At 38.5% G+C, this 23,589-nt stretch overlaps 2 long non-coding RNA genes across 3 annotated transcripts in view; both read left to right on the forward strand.

Moving 5' to 3' along the window:
• LOC132538679 (uncharacterized) overlaps window positions 1-23,589 on the forward strand; it is a 210,340-nt gene that overhangs the window by 55,397 nt on the left and 131,354 nt on the right. The gene's annotated exons all lie outside the window — the stretch shown is intronic.
• On the forward strand, window positions 2,889-14,595 carry LOC132541948 (uncharacterized). Of its 2 annotated transcripts, none has more exons than XR_009553058.1 (4): window positions 2,889-2,959; window positions 3,486-3,557; window positions 7,083-7,768; window positions 14,287-14,595. It is a non-coding gene; the product is annotated as an uncharacterized LOC132541948 (long non-coding RNA). The 2 variants fall into 2 exon arrangements; XR_009553062.1 differs by having other exon boundaries at window positions 14,324-14,595.

The following is a 23,589-nucleotide window of genomic DNA, read 5'->3' on the forward strand; positions in this document are numbered from 1 at the left end:
CCACTTTCACCATATCAGTGATGAAGTTTGACTTACTATATCATGGGGATATTTCCATATAAACACTTCAAGAAGTACTTTTCATTCTCTCTCTCTCTCTCTCTCTGTTTTTCCTTTTCTTTTCATTTCTTCCTTCCTTTCTTTCTATCTTTCTTTTTCTCTCCTTCTCTTATATCTCCTTTATTTTGTCTTCACTGATCCATGTTGACATTTTCATAAATAAAGCCAGAAAAAGAAAGAAGGCACAGCATGAAAGTTTTCTTCAGTGTACTATAAGTCATGTACTTGTACATGCTTTATTACTTTTAACCATCAGAAATTATTTCACTATATGACCATGCCACAATTTAGTCATTTCTTAAATTGTTTCAAATTTATTTCTCCTATTCTCAGACATGTCTGTAGTGAATGCCTTTAAACATAATACCTTGTGACTGAATACAACTACAGGGTGAATTCCTTTAAGTCAAAGTGTTGTTCTCAAAGGCACATACATTAAGCTTTTGGCTTCCCCCACCACACCCTCCTTTATAGAGATTTTAGCAATTTATACTCTCACCAGCAATATATTAAGAGTGCTTACTTTGGTTTACTCTTGCCAGCTCACTCTGGCAAATTTTGTGATCTTTTCCAGATCTACAGTTTAAAAATGACTCTTGAATTTGGTTTCAAACTTCACTTTTCTTTTTTATTATTATTTATTTCCTTTTTTGTTTTTTTATTGTTATAGTTATTATTGTTGTTATTGATGTTGTTGTTGGATAGGATAGAGAATAATGGAGAAAGGAGGGGAAGACAGAAACGTGGAGAGAAAGATAGACACCTCCAGACCCGCTTCACCACTGGTGAAGTGACTCCCCTGCAGATGGGGAGCTGGGGGCTGGAACCGGGATCCTTACGTAGGTCCTTGTGCTTTATGCCACCTGCGTTTAATCCACTGCTCTACTGCCAGACTCCCCAAACTTCACTTTTCTTATATGAATAAAATGAAATACTTCACACTTAAAATCCAGTTTTCTTTTCTAAATAATTCTTAACTTCTGCTTGCAAATACTTTCTTACTGATTTGAAGTAATTTGTTTGCGATTATCTAGTATGTTTTCCAAATGTTGTCTTGTTTATTCTTTTAAAATCTTGCTTGTTTTATTATCCTTTAATTCTCAATAAATTGTTTTCTGTAAACGGACTTTTTTTTTCTTACCTCCAGAGTTATCTATGGGGCTTATTGCTTGCAATATGGATCCACTGCTCCTGGGGTCATTTTTTTTCGATTTTTTGAGTAAGAAAGAAATAGAGAGAGGAGGGGAAGATAGGGAGAGAGAAAGATAGACACCTGCACACCTGCTTCACTGCTTGTGAAGATAATCCCCTGGAATTGGGAAGACAGGGGCTGGAACAGGGATCATTGAACGTGTTCGCACTACGTGCGCTTAACCTGGTGTGCCACTGCATGGTCCCCAGAATGCATTTTTTTATTAGTGATTATTTGTTTAAGCATTTTTATTACTGGTCATTCGCTTACGCAAGTTCCATATACCTTATTGGTATTTTCAACTTTATTTTCCTTTACATACTTTATTTTACTAAAATATGTAGACACCATGTGTAAGACCTAGGCATCTGGCTTTAGTATTACTAACAGGAAGCTTTTATGACACTCAATACTGAAATGTTTTAAATACGAGTGTGAATGATTTTGCTATTTCGAAGCACAATAATTTAACCGATTCCATTTGTTGTTTAAACTATTTCCATTTTTTAAACCAAAATAACCTATATGTTTATAGCAATTTCATCAGAGTGAGGACATTGAAATAAAACAGGTAGACCCAGCAGTTGAAGTCGCTTGGAGACCACACAGAAGAGAGGCAGAACTTTAGCCCCTGCCTCCCAAGCACCCCTGCCACCCAGCCCTCCCCCACCCCCCACCCCCACCCCCCCCCCCCACCCCCCGCTCCAGCTTTGGGTTCCAGCCAGTTGTGACAGTTAGGGATATAATACGTGCGTTAAGAAACTGCCGTCTAGAAACGAACTAGTATTTGAACTTCTTCAGAAACCAGCTAATGTTGAAAGAGGACAGTTTATTTTGGTACTTACCTTACAGAAAATATGTTTTTCCCCCTTCCTCCCCCCCCCCCTTTGGTGTTTCCAGTTTCCTCATCTCTTACCATTTCAAATAACCAGTGTGAACTGTAGTTCATGTAGTCGCTCAGACTGTTCAAATGAAGAGTGCAATTTAACTAGAAAAGCCGTGTGATTTAATTAGATACTTCCTAAAGAGCTGTCTTGTGAAGGAAAAAAGCTTTCAGTTAGTAAAAGGGATAATTGCATTTTGTTAATCTAGAAGCAAGATTTATCACTGATGTTAAATATGTTAAATATGAAGAGGAATTGGGGCTGTGTAGTGGCGCACCTGATTGAGCTCATATGTTACCATGAGCAAGGGCCCGGGTTGGAGACCCTGGTCTCTATCTGCCCGGCAAAAGCACTGTGAGTGTTGAAGCAGTGTTGCTTGCAGGTGTCTCTCTTTTTTCACTCCCTCTCTATCACCCTTTTCCTCTCAATTTCTGGCTGTCTATATCCAATGAATTAAGATAATTCAAAAACATAAAATAATAAAAAGGACTATGAACAGGGGTAGGGGTGGGGGTGAGTTGAGAACATTTCGGGTTTTGTTTAGTGTCAAATGACTTAGACTAGAACTATATTATTTTGAGTCCCTTTAAAACAAATGGTTTGAGAAGTGGAATTAAAAATTTTATTAAATTAAAATTTAATTAATTAAAAATTAAATTAAAATTTTTACCTGCAGAAGAAAGAGGATTCCAGAGAATTCACCAGCTCCCAGATGTGGTCTCGTTTTCACAAATAATGTGTTACTTTCCAGATTCCCCTGCATGTTCTGCTCATGGATTTCCTTCCATATTCTGAGTTTGTCATTCCTATAACTACCTTGGAGGTAAGAAATGGAGGAATTGTGTGGAGTTGTACCCCTTATCCTATAGTTTTTTCAGTGTTTCCTTTTTATAAATTTTAAAAAACCACTAAATATTAAGAAATAAATAAAAATAAAATTTCTCTGAAAATGGAAAAAAAAAAGAAATGGGGGAATGAACAGTGCCATTTCTTTGTTTTTCTACCTTCTGAGTCTAGATTTGACCTACTCCTCTCATCTTATCATTGTGCAAAATCTAAAATTATTGAAGTTATTAAATCATAGATTCTGCAAAGGTGAAATTTGTATCATTTTGTTCACAGCTGTAATCCCAAATCCTGGTGCCATAAAAAAGTATAAAATAGGTGATAGGTACTACTATTTATCAACTAATAACTTAATCATTATTTATCCGTTATCTAGATTAGCAATATGTGACTGACTTGAGAGAGAAACTGTACTGCTTTCAGCACATCACTTATAATGCTAATAAAGGGAGACTATCTTATTTATTTTATTTATCTTATTTATTTTTTTACATTTTGGCCAGCATTCGAGTGATTTCTTATCCTCAGAAACCACACCACTTGGACATACCTTAGAAGTGCCTTCTGTGTTGCAGGTAAGGTGCTCTGAATATATATACATTTTGATTATACTCACTGTTCATTTGTTGATGTCTCTGTTATAAATGTTTTCTCAATTTCTGTCTCTTTCAAAAAAATTTAAATGAATTTTGTAACGTGTGTTCAAGCACATGCACCACAGTTCAGCCTCAAAACAGATAAATTTTAAAATAAATAAGCATCACAGATCTTAGCCATCTTCATTTTCTATTAGTATACACTATCATTTTAAAAAGCATGAAACATACATTTGACAGTTGCATTGGTACAAAGAGGTGTGTAATCCATACTGAATTCATTGCTATCCATTCATTGTTTTATGTTAATTTTCCTCCTGGCTTTTAAGAGGAATTTAAAGATTAAAAAAAAAAATGTGTCCCATGCCCTTGGCACTGTCTGTTGTACCTACTAAGTGAGTAAGCCCTGCTGTAGGCATCCTTTCTCTTCTAGTCTGAACTTATTCCCTATACCCTGAGAGCCTCTTTTATCTTCAGCCCATAAGTTCCACCAGGCTCTTTTAGACATTGAATTATCTCTCTCTTTTTATAGCGATTGGCATTTTTGCATGGAAGAGTTTTTATACTGATTGAATAAAACATAAACTAGAGGCTGTTCGATGTGACTGAGGGAAAAAAAACTCTGCAAAAGCTTTTTTTTTTTTTTCTGCCACTTTCATCACCAAAGGTCTGTGTCTCCATCCCCATCCCCATGGAGAACCACAGCTCCCAATTCACTGTGGGTAATTTGGATACAGTAGCATCTCTCTCTCTCTCTCTCTCTCTTTCTCCCTGCCCCCGTGTGTGTGTGTGTGTGTGTGTGTGTGTGTGTGTGTGTGTGTTTCCTACCTGAAAAACTCTACCCAGAGTGATAGTTCCAGTGACTATTACTGGGGGACAGGAGAAATAATAAAATAATATCTCTCTCTCTCTGTCTCTCTCTCTCTCTCTCTCTCTCTCTCTCTCTCTCACACACACACACACACACACACACACTTAGGCATAGATTAAGAGTGCAGTCTGGAATGGATGGTTGGTGCAAGCAGTGCAGTCTTTTGATTTCTGGTAGGGATATTCACATTGAATGAATTGTGCTGTGTGGTCATGATCAGTGACATTGTATATCAGAGCCTTCTTCTCCATTTATGTTGGCAGTTTTATGATTGTCTTTGTAACATCTTATAGTAATTGACCTAACCCATTTCCTGTTGCAGTCTAAACTCTAGAACTGCTGATCCTATTGCCCCCCTTATCATATCTTCTTTAGTTCTACACTTGCTAATACATCAGCTATCCTTTGCCATTTTACTACTTTAATATTAACTAGAAGGTGTTTGGTATTTATTTATACTAGGTCTGGGAGGGAGAAAGTATCCTGAAAAAATCTGTCAAAAACCAAACCAGTCAGAGAAATCATCTTGTACAAACCATCAGAGGACACATTCTTCTTCCCACTTTTCTTTCACAATTCTTGTCCAATCTACAATCACCATTTCATGGGTTATGGCATTATATCCAGGTGACCCTTTGCTTCTTCTACTCTCCTCCCCCTAAACATTTTATTAACCATAGAAAACATAATAAAACAGGAGTTAGCATATGCCAGTGCTCTATGAAAACTCTAATGCCACACCATTTATCTCAAAATATTAATTTTTTGACTAGGCCCTCTAGTCAAAAATTTTTTGACTGTACCTCTTCAAGCATTTTTGTGTTTAATACCCAGGGAAAGCTAAGTACAGGTTAAGAGCTTGGACAGGGAAGGGCTACTATGAGTGGTTCAGATGATCCTTCCTTTTAAGAAATTAAGTTATGCCCTTCAACACCATTTGGAGGCATTAGAGTTAATTCAGAGGACAAGAAGTTGAGAAGAGAGGGAGGAATCCTTGGTCTAAGTAGGAACCTAGGGCAGGACATGAGCCAGGAGCATTGATCTTGTTCAAGCTCATTTCTACCACCCAAAGACTTGACTGCTGATAAACCCAGTTTGAGAATAGGTATGTGGGAGTGATTGCATGGTAGTAGTGAATGAGACAGCAACATTCACCTTCTCTAATTGATCAATTGCTGAAATAAATTGAGGAATTAATTCTGTGGCCACCACCAGTTAGTGTTTGTAAGCATCTTGACACTACTCATGAATGAACAGGAAGGAGCCAGTTTTATCTCACCTGTTTCCTAAAGGACAGGTAGACAGTACTATCTGGAAGGGGCATAGGAAAATAGATAAGGGGACAGAGTGGGGATAGGATGAAGTGACTGCTTTGCATCTACCCAGTGCCCAGATCATTGCTACCCAAAAGGAGGCAATGGGGAAGAGGGCAGAAAATTTTGGATACTTTTAGACAAAAAGTCTCTCCCAGGATGAAAAAATGCTCATAGTTCCTGTCATCTGGCAGACAAAACAACCCAGTTGACACTAGAAGAGTAAGTTGGCCCTGTGGTCCTCTCCATACTGATAGACTAGGGGAGCAACTAGGGGAGGAGGATGAGGATAGAAAAAATAATCCCTGATCGAACTGCTAATGCCCAAGTCTAGCAGAGAAGCAATTACAGATGCCAGAACTCTGACTTTCTGCACCCCATAAACAATTCTGATCCATACTCCCAGTGGGGGAGAAAGAGGATAAGAGGACTCTGAACTCCAGCTCTGTCAGGTCCCTGAGAGAGAGAGGATGAAAAGAGAAGTGATATTTGGGAATCTTGCATGACACCACTACACCAGCATCGCAGGAAGAGATATTTGGATGGAGTAACAGGGTTATGTGTAGCTTGGAAGGGAAAAGACGACTGGACCTGGAAGAAAAAGGGGCAATTATGTACAAATGTAGGCAGATAATTGTAGAGATCATAGCTAACCCATGTCTGCAACAGTGAGAAAACCATGACAGTGGTTTGCAATGGAGGGACTTGGGGTTTCAGAACTCTGGTGGTGGAAATGGTGTGGAATTGTAGCCCTGTTGACATATAATTTTGTAAACTAATATTGAATCACTAATAAAAAACTAAAAAAGAAGAAACTATTTAAGAAGAAAAGAAAAAAATAATCCTTGTACAGCATCTTTGGAGAGATGACCATCTCTGAGGAAGAGGAATGAAAGAAGGTTTAGGGTAGGAGGCCAGAGACCTTGACCCTCACTTCAGCTGTACCAGCCTCACCTCCACAGAATCCTGAGTCAGGGACAGACCACCCTCAGTGCTTTGGTTGGAGGGGAACAAAGGAAGGAGGGCACAGAAGTAGAAGTGAGGTGGGGAGAGTCTGACATTGGCTAACCTAGCTCAAGAGTGCTCCAGCTATGACCAGAGCCATCCCCTCGGTCCCAGTGGAGCAAAGGGAAATAGTGGTTGCTGGCCAGTGACTTCCAGTCAGCAGCTGGGTGGCTTCTCTTTGTGCTGGACAACTTTCTCACTATCTGCTTCTTAGAGCCTCAACAAAATGCAAATGATGGCAGTCAGCTGCCTGTTAGTAGTTCCTGAGCAGCAGGCCTCTGTCTTCATTTGACATTCTGTATGCTTGCTTTACAGAGTCACCTCCTCTTCCCAGCAAGATGGAAAAGAAGACTTCAGAGAAATCCATGCTTCTGAGTACATGCTGGCCAGGTCATGGCTCAGCCCACTTTGGCCGGTAATGCCTGAAGCTGGAGGGCCTTTTGACTGGTTCACCAGAGCTGGCTATTTTGACGAAGCTGTTTCTGGAGGCTGACGGACAGAGTGCAGAATTGGAGTTGTTGTGACCTGCAACCTGAGTCTTGCTCAGCTGCCCTGAGCTGTGGAGTAGAGCCCTACCCAATTATCAGCTCCCCCTAGACCCATGCATTCTCACCTATATGCTGCACCTGCAGTGCAATGAGCTTGCTTTGGACATTGGGGTTGTTTCTGTCATTGCTCCTGCTGCTCATCTCTTGAATACTCAGTTCCCTCAGTTTGTGCTTTCAGGCTTGTTTAGCTTCCTCCTGGTAAATCTTGAACAAACATTTCTTTCCTATAGATTTGAGTTTGAATTTCTGGAAGAAACTCCCAAAGGTTACCTGCCAAGACTTTGTCATGAGGGGTGCTGAGGCCCCTGGTCTAACCTTTGTTCAAGCCTCCAGTCGTCTGAAGTTGCCTTTGGATTTACTCAGGCCTATATTACCTCTGCTGTCTTTGTGGAGAGATCTGAGGCCACAGATCATGCTGGCAGAGGAGGAGGGGTATACTACGCAGATCTTCAGGTATACTGTTCATAGGAGTGTAACTCCTATATCTCATGGTGTTAAACTGGACTCATTTAAATGAGTCCTAATATAACTGAAAGTTGGGAGGAGGTGGGCAGAAGTAGGTCAGGGGTCCTGGATCCTGGCAAGGATCTGCTTTGGTCATACTGAAGGGAGGTTCTCTCCAAAAGTGGGGAATTCCTATTCTTACTTGTTTTATTAAAGAGGTCTTTGTGGACAGGAAGGCAGGACTGATAGACACACTGACTGTGAAGTTGTTGTCTGCCCCATCCTCTTCTTCTCCTCTGGATCTGTATGTCCTGAGTATGCTCAGAGAAGCAATGGGACAATGCAAGACCACTTAGGATGCTATTCCTTGCTATTTTTTGGCAGAAACACCCCTCCTTACTTTGTGGATGTGGAAAGAAGTACTGCTCTGGGTTAGATTAGTTAAAGGCTGAGGCTTCACGGTGATGGGCTAGCCCCTCAGTACAGATGTCTTAAAACCCGGGCACAGATATGTGGCCATTACCTCTTGTATTTCTGGCCTATCAGGAGTTATGGATCTTTCCTTTCTTGTGTAGCCCATGGACTCATGGATTCAGTCTGTTGGGGGTGGTTATAGTCAAGGGAAATATGATCCATGTTGGGTTTTAGTTCCTCGTGTTCATGACTCACAGTAATCCAAGAATCCTTCACAATTTGCTCTTACATGCCTCTTGAATTGAGGGTGAGAAATTTCTCAGTCAACTTTTCACATTGTACTGACATGTAGAAAAGAAAATGACATAATCTGTTATGTTCTCCCCTACTTTCTTGAATTTCTGTTCATCAAAAGGCAGGAATCTACTGAACACTGTACTTAAAGATGACAGCCCATCCTTTTTCCATGGAAGAGCTATGGTAATTCAAAGTGGGGTTGCCACAAAAGATAATTCATTTTGTTGTTACAATTACTTTATTGCTGAAGTCAGGGTTTCCAATCTCAATGTTCACACTAGTGTTTAAGAGCAGCTTTTGCCTTCAGACCTTCAGAATGAACAACATTCTTCTGAAGACAATTTGCACAACTGGCACTATCTAGTGGAACTGCCTTCAATCTCTTTTCATTCCTATTATTATGAGCCACTGGGCACTCAGAGAAGGCAGATGGTTTCTCCATTTGTGCATCTTCAAAGATTTCACAATGTTGGGATGATCTAAGCCTTCATGGCTCAGCTTTGTGGGGTAGACTGTGGAGGCTAGAGGAGTTCTGTTGCCTCTTATCACTAATCTTCATTCTGTTGCTTTCCCAGATGAAATATGCTGGACCTACTTCACCTTGGCCAGTTCAGCTTTTCTAATGATGTCTAGGGCCCAGCCATAGTCAATATGTATTGCTTCAGTAGTGATGGCTGAATGGTCACACAGATCATTAGTCTTAATGTTAGCTACTCTTGGAATCAAGATATCTTAAAACATGACTTCACTATGAAACCCATTGGTTAAAGGTTTGGCTAGTATAAGTTTATGATAAAGTAAGTTCAAAGTTTACCTGATGAGTTATTCTGTAAGCACAATACCAGACAAAAACAAAGAAATTTCTTTATAAAGAAAAAATTAAGGCTGAAGCCCCTGGTCCCCAATTGCAGAAAGAAAACTTCATAAGTGGAGAAGCAGAGCTATCTGTCTCTTTCCGTCTCTATCTCTCCTCCCTTCTCAATTTCTCTTGGTGTCTATACAATAATAAATTTAAAGAAAGAAAGAAAGCTTTTAAAAAAGAAGAAATTACATATAAAAATAAAGGAAAAACATGTATAGTAGAAATGAAAGATAAAAAGTTACAAGAACAAATAAATAAGTAGAGGAGCAAAAAGGAAGGAAACCAAATAGAACATTCACAAGGTCAAGGAGAAAAGATAACTTTGGTCAGTTCCCTAGGTCACTGAAAAGCAGCTTCCAAAGCAACAAAGAAAGATGGCTCAGGAACATAGGGCTTTAAATGGTAGCTTAGAAATCTAAAGCAGTGACTCCCTATGAGGTCAGAGGAAGAAATGGACCTATTATGGGCAGAGATAATACATAGTGTTTTTCTTACTTTTTGGTCTCAAAAATTCTTTCTACTCTTTTTTATTAGTGATTAAAAATGATTAGCAAGACTGTACAATAAGAAGGATACAATTCCATACAATTCCCACCACCAGAGTCCTGAATCCCATCCCCTCCATTAGTCCCCTATTGTTTATCCCTCTGGGAGCATAGACCACAATTCTTTATGGGGTTCAGAAGGTGGAAGGTCTGGCTTCTGTAACTGATTCTCTGCTGGACATGGGTAGTGACAGGTTGATCCATACTTCCAGACTGTTTCTATCTTTCCATGGTAAGATAAGCTTTTGGAGAGGTGGAGTTCCAGGACACATTGGTGAGAGGTCTTCTGCCCAGAGAAGTCAAAATGTCATGGTAGCATTTGCAGCTTGGTGGCTGAAAACCAGTAAGATATGAAGCAGAACAAGTTGTTTAGTAATTGGGAACCTAAAGGTAAGAAAATACTAGGTGGAGCTAAGGGTCTTTGTGTGGGAAAAGCTAGGAAGTTTATTTTAAATATGTTCCAAGGGGTCCATGACTTTACGAATTTTTGCCTGAGCCTGATAGCTAACATGTAGGTGGGCTAGGAGTATTGTCTGGGAAGATGGTGTCAAGGTTGAGAATAGGGCTAGATGGCTGGATCAAGGCAGAGAGTAGCTCCCAAATACAAGAAATTTATTTTTTTAAGAGGAGTAAAAGGAGCTTCTTGTTTATGTGGATTACAGTGATCAATATTCATATGTTAGAAATTAAGTCTGAAGTATCTGTTGAAATTAAGATGCTTACAACTTAAAGATGCATCAGTGGCCTCCACATTGAAAAAAATGGACTTTTAAAGCTCTCATAGTCTCTACATTTAAAATTTTCAATCCCAATTTATTTTGAAGTCTGATGACTGTCAAGTGGTGAAAAGAGACAGCACAGTGATTTATTCAACAGACGGTCATGTCTGAAGATCTGAGGTTGCAAGTTCAATCTCTAGTAATACCACACACCATAGCTCCACTTAGTGACTGTCAAAATTATGCTACTTTTTAACTGGCATAATGACACTATATAAAAACGTTCTGTGGCATAAAATACAGCAATAAGCATTATTAACAGTGCTGAGAGGAAACAAGCTGTGATATTTTGCTTCTTATTTACAGTTTTACACATTCATTGGGAGCAATTTACCCCTTCCATGAGCCTCAGAACTTGCTATGTATTGTTCAACATAGAGTTGCAACTGTGAATTGAGAAACCAGTTCTTTTTTTTTTTTTAATATTTTTTCCTTTTTTAGGCCAACAATACATTATGTTCTTCTGTGTTTCTTATTCAGCATGAGATATAAGGGTAAAAGTTTCAGATATGTCATCTGGCATCTCAGAAGGTGTGTGTGTGGGGGGGAGATGCCCCTATATGAGTTAAAAGAGTATTCTGTGAGAATATAATACAGATGTACAAAAGTGCATGAATCATTAGTATTCAGCTTGGTGTCTATTCACAAATTGAAAAAACCACTACACTAACAACCAAATCAAGAAGTAGAGCATTACCACCCCCCGACAATCCTACCAACCATTCAACTTCCTTTTCTTTTTTAAAAATTTTTATTTAAGAAAGGATTAATTAACAAAACCATAGGTTAGGAGGGGGTACAATTCCACACAGTTCCCACCACCCAATCTCCAAATCCCACCCCCTCCCCTGATAGCTTTCCCATTCTCTATCCCTCTGGGAGCATGCACCCAGGGTCATTGTGGGTTGCAGAAGGTGGAAGGTCTGGCTTCTATAATTGCTTCCCCGCTGAATATGGGCGTTCACTGGTCGGTCCATACTCCTCTGCCTCTCTCTTTCCCTAGTAGGGTGTGTCTCTGGGGAAGCTGAGCTCTAGGACACATTGGTGGGGTCTTCAGTCCAGGGAAGCCTGGCCAGCATCCTGATGACATCTGGAACCTGGCGACTGAAAAGAGAGTTAACATACGAAGCCAAACAAATTGTTGAGCAATCATGGACCCAAAGCTTGGAATAGTGGAGAGGAAGTGTTAGGGGGGTACTCACTGCAAACTCTAGTGTACTTCTGTTTTCAGGTATATATTTTGCAGTAGTTTACGGATACGTGTGAACATATGCTCTCTCTCTCACAGAAACTGGTGTATATCTAGGTTCTGGGACTATGTTAGAAAGTGAACCACCTGAGATGGAATTAGAGTATACCATGAAAGGAAAGGTCTCACCCGAGTAATAAAGCTGAAGGGTTGTCATTCCACACGTGAAGTCTCTGGACAAAGTCTGAAGTGAAACATGTTGAGGTGGCAATTGTTGTGTTACGTTGTGATCGGCAGATGCAATATTATTTGATATGGATTGGGAGAGGCATATGGGAAAGTGGGCCCTATCCAATGGTTCCAGGACTGGGGGAAGTAGAGGCTCCATAGTGGAGATGTGAGGTTCCTGCTGTCTTAGGGTTCAAAAAGACAATGGATAGTTAATGTTATCATCACATTATTTGGTAATTGGGTTAACTTTGAAAAGTCCTTTTGTTAGAGTTTGCTGTACAGTACCCAGTATCTTGTATATAGCTGTGCTATTGGTTGCTTCTGATCTACTTGGTCTAGGCTTTTGAGAGGGTCTGCATATGAATTATACAGCCTATATATTAAAAAGATTCAGTTTGTGTTTTGAAAAACTTCGAGACATACAATTAATTTTCCCCCTCTTGTATTAATTAACTAGTGATTTATACGACTACATTTTACTAGGAGTGTACATAAACACCATTCCCACCACCAAAACACTGTGACCCATCCCTCCCACCCACTCCCACCCACCACTGTCCCAGGAAGCTGCATGTCTACCCCTCACCACAGGGTTTATACTTTGGTGCCCTACTTACACTTTGGTCAGGTCCTGCTTTTAGTTTCCCTTTCAGATCTTCTTAGTCAACTTCTGTTGATGAGTGGGATCATCCCATACTCATCTTTATCTTTCTGACTTAGCTCACTTAACATAATTCCTTCTAACTCTGTCCAAGATGGGTCAGAGAAGGTGGGTTCATTGTTCTTGATAGCTGCATAGTATTCCATTGTGTATATATACCACAGCTTTCTCTGGCACTCATCTGTTGTTGGGCACCTGGGTTGCTTCCAGGTTTTAGCTATTATGAATTGTGCTGCTATGAACATAGGAGTACATACCTCTTTTTGGTTGGGTATTATGGAGTCCTTGGGGTATAACCCCAGGAGAGGAATTACTGGATTATATGGAAGGTCCATGTCTAGCCTTATGAGAGTTTTCCAGACTGCTCTCCACAGAGGCTGGACCAATTTACATTCCCACCAGCAATGCAAAAGGGTTCCTCTGTCCCCACAACCTCTCCAGCATTTGTTGCTGCTGTCCTTTTTGATGTGTGCCATTCTTACAGGAGTGAGGTGATATCTTAATGTTGTCTTAATTTGCATTTCTCTGACAATCAGTGACCTAGAGCAGTTTTTCATATGTTTGTTAGCCTTTTGGATCTCCTCTGTAGTGAATGTTTTGTTCATATCCTCTGCCTATTTTTGGATGGTGTCATTTGCTTTTTTGATGCTAAGTATGCTGAGCTCTTTATATATTTTGGTGATTAGTTTCTTGTCTGATATATGGCATGTGAAGATCTTCTCCCATTCTGTGAGGGGTCTCTTTGTTTGTTTAATAGTTTCTTTGGATCAACTTCCTTTTCTAGTTCCTTCTCCCACAAAGGGAACCACAAATTCTTTCAACAAAACTAGACTAGTTTTTTTAGTGAATTTTACATAAGTGATATCACATCGTAATTTGTTGTATTTATTTTGGTGTGTGTTTGTGTGTGTGTGTGTGTGTGTGTGTGTTTCATCTATGTTACTTGTTACTCTCACTGCTCTTTAGTAGTTGACCATTTTCCCATTATTGGACATTTGGGTACTTCTCAGATTTTGGTTGTTTAAAATAGTGCTAAAATTAAGATGGTCCTTGTTCTGATGTTTGGTGCTCATTTACATTGTTTTCGGTTGAATGAAATACTAAGAAGTGGGGCTAGTTCACTTAGTTTGTTGCTTTCAGTGTGTATGACCTGAGCTCAAGCCCAGCCCCCATTGTTATAGTCTCATTCTCTTTCTCTCTCACTCTCTCTCCTTTTCCCCTCTGCCTCTTTGTCTCATTGTCTCTCTGTAGCTATATAAAGTGGGATGAGGGAGAGGGAAAAAGATAATTAGATATATAGAACTGCTGGTGTCAAAGATATGTATAATTTTAATATGTATGCAATGCACATCGCCAACAACGACAAACAATCATACTGTTGCCTACACTTTCATCTTAACCAGTCTGTGTTCATGTTGTGGTTTTAATTGCATGTCTCTGATGCCCAATAAAGTCTAATAAATACCTTTTAATTTGTTTATTATTTTCTTTCCCACCAAGTGTTCATATCAATGTTTTCCCCATTTTTCTTTTGGGTGTTTCTTTTTAGGTCAGCAATCCATTGTGCTCGTTTTTCTCTTATTCAGTGAGGGATAAGAGGATACGTGCTGGGCATGTCACTGGTACATCAGAAGAGAGACACAAGATGACACTGCATAATAGAAAAGCTTGAAGTATAAAACCAACACAAAAGTGCACAAATCATCTGTATTCAGCTTGGTCTCAGACTACTTATTTAAATACACACTACAGAAAAGAATTTTTAAAAGTAATATTATTATTATGATAATGATGATGATGATGATAAAAGGGAGAAATGAAATTTATGCTCTGAAAATAAAAACTTTCATCGATCTGACTGAGAGACACTTTATAGTGATAGAAACTACCCTCATCCAACATTAAATAATATGGGAATAGAAAGGTATGGTGTTCTAACTTTCCAAGACAAAGACAGAAAGAAAGAAAGAAAGAAAGAAAGAAAGAAAGAAAGAAAGAAAGAAAGAAAGATAGAGGGGGGGAAGAAAGAAGGAAAGAAAGAAATAAAAAGAAAGAAAGAAAGAGAAAGAAAGAAGGAAAGAAAGGAAAGAGGAAATGGAGAGTAAAATAATGCTTGCTGCCAAAAGGAGGTCCTGAGAGTCAAGCCTCAGAGAAAATGTGGAGTGAAGTGATTCTGACAGTCATGCCCTGCTGCTATTCAAAATATTTTAAAAGTCTCATAGAGAGTCAGAAATTGAAGACTGGGAGTCCTATGGTAGCACAGCAAGTTACGCACACATGGAGCAAAGAGCAAGGACCGGCAGAAAGATCCCAGTTCGAGCCCCTGGCTCGCCACCTGCAGCGGAGTCACTTCACAAGCTGTCAAGCAGGTCTGCAGGTGTCTTATCTTTCTCTCCCCCTCTCTGTCTTCCCCTCCTCTCTCCATTTCTCTCTGTCTTATCCAACAACAACGACATCAATAACTACAACAATAAAACAAGGGCAAAAAAGGGAATAAGTAAATATTAAAAAAAAATTGAGGGCTAAAAGTCTGCTTCTTAACACATGGTTGTCAGTAACCAGCATTTTTTTTTCTTAGTGATTTCTAGGTTTTATGTGTTTTCAGTATAAATTCTCTGCTAGAGATAGTCCTATATGCAATTGTTCTCCTATTCAGTTATCTCTATTAAACACTCCTATATCATAACCTATAAGTTTATCTGTTGTTCTAGTTCCTTGAATATGCCCACCTTTTCAGGCACACACCCACTATGGTGTTCTGCACAGTTCCGAATTTTTGTTGGAGTGTTCTTTCCATAGGGACCCATATAGTCCCAAGATCTATCTCCTTCAAATGTTTTCTTTCAGTACCATCATCATTTTTGGTGGACCTTGTTTCCTTTGTCTATTTGGTTTTACAGCCTACTTGCCACTTTGCAAGAAATGGCTGTCACCACAATTTAATTGTTATTATTAATATTATTTATTTTGCTACCAAGCTTAATCAATTTTTTAGATAGAGACAGAATAGAAAAACTCTCACAGCATCAAAGCTTTTCCCAGTGTGGATGTGGTGGGGATTGGATTCAACTAAATAATGTTTTTTTTTTTTTTTCTTTTTTGCCACTGCTCAACTCTGGCTTGTAGTAGTGCTAAAGATTGAACATGGGATAACTGAGGCCACAGGCATGGAAGTTGTTTTTGCATAACCATTATGCTGTCTTTCCTGTCAAACAAAAGGAAATTCCACAAAGAAATTTCAAAAGGAAAAAGTTCTTTTTTTAATTTATTTTTAAAAAACTATTTATTTAAAAAAGGAGACATTAACAAAACCATAGGATAAGAGGGATACAACTCCACACAATTCCCACAAGCAGATCTCCATATCCCATCCCCTCCCCTGATAGCTTTCCTATTCTTTATCCGTCTGAGAGTATGGACCCAAGGTCATTGTGGGATGCAGAAGGTGGAAGGTCTGGCTTCTGTAATTGCTTCCCCACTGAACATGGGCATTGACAGTTCGATCCATACTCCTAGCCTGCCTCTCTCTTCCCCTAGTGGAGTGGGGTTCTGGATAATCAGAGCTCCAGGACACATTGATGGAGTCGACTGTCCAGGGAAGTCTTGCGACATCATTTTAGCATCTGGAACCTGATGGCTGAAAAGAGTTTACAAAGCTATACAAATTCTGAACAATCATGGACCTAAAGGCTGGAATAGTGCATATGAAATTTTGGGGATCCTCCATTTTGGAGATAGCTAGTAGGCATATTTTAGTTATATTCCAAAGGGCCTGTGGCTATAATAGTTTTTTTTTTTCTTTTTTATCCCTGAGCCTGAAATGTGATATGCAGGTGGATACAAGTTATTGTCTGGGGAGATGATATCATGGCTGGAAAAAGGACCAGAAAGCTGCATCAGGGAAGAGAGTAGCTTCCTAATATGGGAAAGGGGTATAAATATTGATGACTGTAAACCCCATCGGTTTGATGTGATCTGGGACCCATATTCAGCTTAGGAGCCTATGTGACCTCTGAATCCCTGTAGATCTGAGCTCACATTCTATGATCATGGGTAGGAACATTCCAAGCTGCCCCAATATCAACCCATCTTCCTCAGGTGTAGCATAGAGTATGTTGTCCATCCTCTTACTGGAGGATGGAACATTCTCTACCATTGTTGATCCAAGTTGAGGGCAAGGTCCTATGAGGGGCCCACAAAGGGTTCTATTTTGTTGTTCCTGGTAGAGATGACTGGCAACAATAGAGAGAGGGATTTATTCAAGGTCTAGACCCATCATGTCTATTTGGGAATCACAGGACTCCCAGAATAGGGCTTCAGCTGATGAGGTGGTCTGATAGTGACTAAAGAGTCATAATTAAAGTATGCCAGTCTCTTGCCCTTGTTCAGCTTTTACAGTCCTTGTTTTGCTAAGGTTAGCTTTGGAGTGAGTGAGAGAACTGTAATAGAAAGTAGGTGATGAGGGTATCTAAGTCCAATTATTTACTATTTCATTAGGAACTTTATACTGACTCACTGTAGATTATTGTGTATTTTTGCTTTCAGATACATATTTTGCCCTAGTTTATGGGACCTGGCCAATATGTAGGTTTTGGGAATTTGTTAGGAAGTGAACCACCTAGAATGGAATTAGAGAATTCTGTGAAAGGAAAGGTCTCACCTGAGTAGTGAGTCTGAAGGGTTGACATTCCATGCCTGACGTCTCTGGACGTCTCTGGACACAGTCTGAAGTGAAGCATGCTGAGGTGGTACTCATTGTGTTGATTAGGGTGGGATTAGAAGATGCAATATCATTTGGTATGAATTGAGAGGAGCATGCAGGAAATTATGCCCCACCATAGAGGTTCCAGGACTGGGGGAAATATAGGCTCTATAGTGGAAATGTGAGGTTCCTGCTATCTCAGGGTTCAAGAAAACAATAGTTATTGTTATAATCACATTGTTTGGTAATTGGGTTAACTTTGAAAAATCCCTTTGTTGGGTATGTTGTATCATATCCAAGATCACCATAATTTATGTCCTTTGACATTATTTGTATATAGCTGTGTCACTGGTTGCTTCTGTTCTCCCTGGTCTAGGCTTTTGAGAGAGTCAACATATCAAAGACTCAGCCTATGTATTAAAAACACTCAGTCTGTGCTTTAAAAAATTTGAGACATACAATCAATTTTCCCCTCTCATATTAATTAAGTAGTGATTTATATGACTACAAATTAATAGGAGTGTACATAAACTCTTTGCCACCACCACAAGACTGTGTCTCATCCCATCCCCCCACCCCCTGCCCTGGGAAGCCAAATATCCACCCTCACCCTCACCCACGGTTTTTACTTTGGTGCCCTACAGGAAAGAATTCTTAAACAATTTGCCTCAAGATTTTTTTGAAACACAGAAATGTCTTCACATATCACCCATGATTAATAATTGTCAAAGTTTGTGCAATTGTATTTTGTTCATAAATACTTTAATCTGATTGTTTAGTAAATACCTGTTTGAGTCACACATCATCAACTATAACAAAATTAATAGCTTGTAATACTAACATATTCAAATTTCATCCTTCTCTTTCTGGCTTATCTCATTTCAATGATTCCTTCAAGTTCCATCCAAGGTGAGGTAAAGAAGGTGGATTCATTACTCTTAATAAGTGAGTAGTATATATTGTGTGGTATATATTCATTGTGTATATATACCACAACTTTCTTAGCCACTCATCTGTTGTTGGACCCCTAGGTTGCTTCCAGGTTATGGTTGTTAGCAAACTGTGCTGCTATGAACATAAATATACAAGTATTTTTTTGGATGAGTGTGTTTGACTCCTTAGGATATATCCCCAGGAGGGGAACTGCTGGATCACAAGGTAGGTTAAAATCTAACCTTATGAGAGTTTTTAAAACTGCTCTCCAAAGTGGTTGAACCAATTTACATTTTCACCAGCCGTTCAGGGGGGTTCTTTTGTCCCCACAACCTACTCCTGAAACCTCTCCATCATTTGTTGTTGTTATTTCTGATATATGACATTCTCACAGGGGTGAAGTGGTTATTGTTAAAACCCAGTTATTTGGAAATTTGGTTTACTTTTAAAATCCAAATAGTTAGGATTTACTATACTGTACAATACCTTACCATGATTTATGTCATGCAATGCTATTTCCAGTGTCTTATATACAAGTATACCAGTTGCTTCTGGTCTCCCTGGTCTAATATTATAGGTGATTTAATATTTCAAAGAAGAAGGCAATGTTAGAAATGTATTAATTTAAGCTCACTGTTGAAATTCAATCATATTACAAATTGAAACAACTAAGTGCCTAGATTGAAGGAATACGTATGAAGAACTTGGTTTATGCAACAAAAAAGTTTGAGGTATTCAATCTAATTTTCCCTTCTCATATTGATTAGTGATTTATCAGACTATTTATACCCAGAGCCATATACAAATTCAATGTGATACCCATCAAGGTCTACCAAGTTTCTTTAAGAGACTAGGACAAAAAAATTACACTAGTTTATCTAGAACCAGAAAACACCAAGAACCATCTGAAACAATCTTGAGGAAAAGAAACAGAAATGGAGGCATAACACTCCCAGATCTCAAATTGTATTGCAAGGTTATCATAATCAAAACTGCATGGTACTAGAACAAAAATATACACAGATCAGTGGAACAAAATTAAAAGCCCATAAATAAACTGCAACATAACTCATTTTTGACACAGGGGTCCAAAATATTAAATGAAAAGAGGGACTCTTCAACAAATGGTATTGGTAAATTGAATTGAAACATGTAGAAGAATGAAACTGAATCATTTATAACAGCAGAAACAAAAGTAAACTCCAAATGGATGAAGGACTTGAAGGTTATACTAGAAACCATCAAATACTTAGTGGAAAATATTGGTGGAACACTTTCTCATCTAAATCTCAAGAGCATCTTTGATAATACAGACCCAATTGCAAGGATGGTCAAAACAAAAATAAAACAATAGAACCACATCAAATTGAAAGGCTTCTGCACAGCAAAAGAAACCACCATACAAACGAAGAGGCCCCTCACAGAATAGGAGATTTTTTACATGTAATATATAAAACAAGAGGATAATAGCTAAACTATATAAAGAACCCACCAAACTTAGCAGCAAAAAATCAAGTCACCCAATCCAAAAATAGGAATAGGATATGGACAGAATATTTACCACAGAAGAGGTCCAAAAGATCAACAAACATATGAAACATAGTTCTAGGTCACTGATTATCAGAGAAATGCAAATAAAGACAATAATGAGATACCACTTTACTCCTGTAAGAATGTCATTCATCAAAAATGATAGCAGCAACAAATGCTGGAGAGGTTGTGGAGACAAAGGAACCCCCACTGAACTACTGGTGGAAATGTCAGTTGGTTCCAACCCTTGTGGAAAGCAGTTGGGTGAACCCTCACGAGGCTTGAACTGGGCCTTCCATATGATCCAGTAATACCTTTCCTAGGGATATATCCTAAGGACTTAATCACACACACCCAAAAAGATATATATATATATATATATATATATATATATATATATATATATATATATATATATATATATATATATATGTTCATAACAGGACAATATGTTATAACCAAAGCCTGGAAGCATCTCTGGTGCCCAACAACAGAATGAATGGCTGAAAAAGTTGTAGTATATACACACACCATGAAATACTGTTGACCCTGGGTCCATGCTCCCAGAGGGATAGAGAATGGGAAAGCTATTGGGGAGGGGATGGGATATGGAGATTGGGTGGCGGGAATTGTATGGAGTTGTACCCTCCCATCCTATAACTTTGTTAATGTCTCCTTTCTTAAATAAATAATTATATATATATATATATATATATATATATATATATATGAAAAAGGGGAACAAATATATATAAATAGAATTCTAGAAATAATAATCAATTCATGTTCGTGACTTTGGGAGAACTACTGTAGTTTCCAGTGGGTGTATTAGAGACACAGAACTTTGTTGATTGGGATAGTGCAGAATTATACCTCTGTTGTCTAATAATTTTTTAAATCAATATTAAGGCATTAATAAAAATAAAAAATACCTTCTATTACAAAAAAAATACTGTTGAAACTAAAAGACTTTTGCTACTGAGTGGTGATAAGGAACTAACTGTGGGGTGCTGGGAATGTGTTTAAACAATTGAAGGCTTTATTGGGGTGATACAAGGGTGGAAGTCAAATATTTAGGTACTGCAAAATTAGCAAATATCAGATGGGTATAAGGGTACACTAGGTCCATAAAGTCAATGAGTTAGTTATCAAAAGTTCAGTCCCATGAGATAAACAATAACCAGCTGAGGTATAGATTACTCGTGGATGTGAGGGAGTCTTAGAGTTTACTGGCTAGCTGAGTCACACTTGTTTAGTCCCCAGGAAAAGTAGCCATGACGATCACCTCTAATAGCCTCAGCCAACATGTATCTGACCAGAAGTATCAGTACAGCAGTATGGGATGTAATATATTTGATACAGCAAAATAAGCAATTATAGGCAGGGGTAAATAAGCTAGACTTATAAGCTCATAAATTAGTTACCAAAGATTCAACCTCATGAGATAAACAATTATCAGCAGAGATATAGATTACTCATATGGCTTTAGAGGAAAGTCTTAGAGTTTACCAACTAGCTAAAGCACATGTGTTCAGTTCCCAGGAGAGGCAGCCATGGTGGGCACCTTGAGAACTTTCAGCTGAGTCTCAGCAGCAGAAGAAGCAGGAACCAAAGGGGGCAGACCTCTGGCTGTCTGTGCTTAAATCCATTCAATCCACACACAATCCCTGTGCCATTTGCACAGATCTTTGTATGCTCTGTCACTAGGCTGACGTCAGCCATGTGTTGTGTATAGCTTCCTATCATTGTATATATATCCTAATATACTGTGTCACAACAAAAGATTAATATGGGATGATCCTATTCATAAACATAAATTGAGAAAAAAAAGGGAAAGCAGAAAACTGACTTGAGTTTGGAGTATTGCACCAAAGTCAGTATTGTTTAATAGAGACCTTTTTGAACTTTCAAAGCAGTTTTGCTGATAGTTGATTTTTTTCAGCTATTGCTGCCTAAGGAGATTTTTTACCCCTCCATCTAGTTTTAATGACAGTTTATCAGGATACACTATTCTTGGTTGAATGCCTTTTTCATTGAGTGCTTGATAGGTGTGTTGCCATTCTCTTCTAGTTTTTAAAGCTTGCATGGAGAAATCATCTGATAATCATATATTTTCCTGTCTGTGTGACTTTCTGTTTTTTCTCTTGTAGCCTTCAGGATCCTTAATTTTTATTTCATTCCATTCCAAGTACAATGTGTCTTGGTGTCTGTAGATCTGGGTTGATTTTGTTTAGAACTCTCTGGGAATCTTGAATCTTTATGTCCTTCCTGTTGCATAGAATTGGAAAGTTTTCTTCTATTATACCATTTTGTATGCTTTCTTCCCTTTCCTCCCATTCTTCCTCACCATAAGGCAATAATGTGTATATTGAATCTTTTGAGGTCAACCCATATGTCTCTGCTGTTGTTTTCAATGTCTCTTAGTTTCTTTCTTGGTTCTCTGATTAGTTTTATAAAATTCATCCTTCATCTTTGAATTCTCTTTTCTGCTTCTGTTATTGTTGTCTCTTTCCCTCAGCTTCATTCCTTAGTTCAGCTATTATGTTGCCATGCTCACTATTAGTAATGCTATCTTGTTCTGCTAGTTGACCTCTTAACTCACCTATTAAATTTTTTCTATTCTCTAATTACCTATACTATTACTGACCTAAAATATGATTAAAAACTTGCTACTCTGTTTTGCAAACATACATAACACATATTCAGATTTTTTTAAATTTATTTTATATGACATAATTTTATATGAAAGAAAAACAATAGAGCACCACTCCAGTACACTAAAAAATAAAACCTTGAACCTCAGACATGAAAGTCTTTTTCCCTTCCAGCCAAGCTAATTCCCTAGTCGCTCTAACAATGCTCTACCATGTAAAGGCTATGTCAACATCTTGTGGCATATTATAATGTATTTTTGCTTTTTTCTTTTGTTGTAAATGTTAGGTATATACTTATCATGAACTAAGTGTTAATGACTTCCTACCAATGACTACCAGGAAAACATCAATTGAATTTATTAGTGATTGAAGAAAATAATAAATCACATCATAAGGAACTGAGCTGTTGGTTGAAGTTGAGGTCTGTGCTTGAAAAGGAGAGGTGATTGGTGTAGTGCATCAATAAGAACTATTTTTTTAATACACTGACCAGTTTTTTTTTTAATTTCTTTATTGGGGATTAATGTTTTACAGTTGACAGTAAATACAATAATTTAAATATGTGTAACATTTCCCAGGTTTCCACATAACAATACAACTCCAACTAAATCCTCTGTAATCCTTTTCCAGGACCTGTACTCTCCTCCCCACGCAGCCCAGAGTCTTTTACTTTGGTACAATACACCAACTCCAGGCCAAGTTTTGCTTAGTGTTTTCTCTTCTGGTCTTGTATTTCAACATCTGCCTCTGAATGAGATCATCCCATATGCATCCTTCTGTTTCTGACTTATTTCACTTAATATGATTTCTTCAAGCTCCATCCAAGATGGGTTGAAAACAGTGAAATCATTATTTTTAATAGCTGAGTAGTATTCCATTGTGTATATATACCACACTTTGCTCAGTCACTCATCTGTTGTTGGACACCTGGGTTACTTTCAGGTTTTGGCCATTAAAAGTCATTCTGCTAAGATCACAGGTGTTCTGGGGATTCGGAGCTCCAGGACATATTGGTGGGGTTTTCTGTCTAGGG

Source organism: Erinaceus europaeus, chromosome 1 (genome assembly GCF_950295315.1).
Source record: "Erinaceus europaeus chromosome 1, mEriEur2.1, whole genome shotgun sequence".
NCBI classification, from domain to species: domain Eukaryota; kingdom Metazoa; phylum Chordata; class Mammalia; order Eulipotyphla; family Erinaceidae; genus Erinaceus; species Erinaceus europaeus.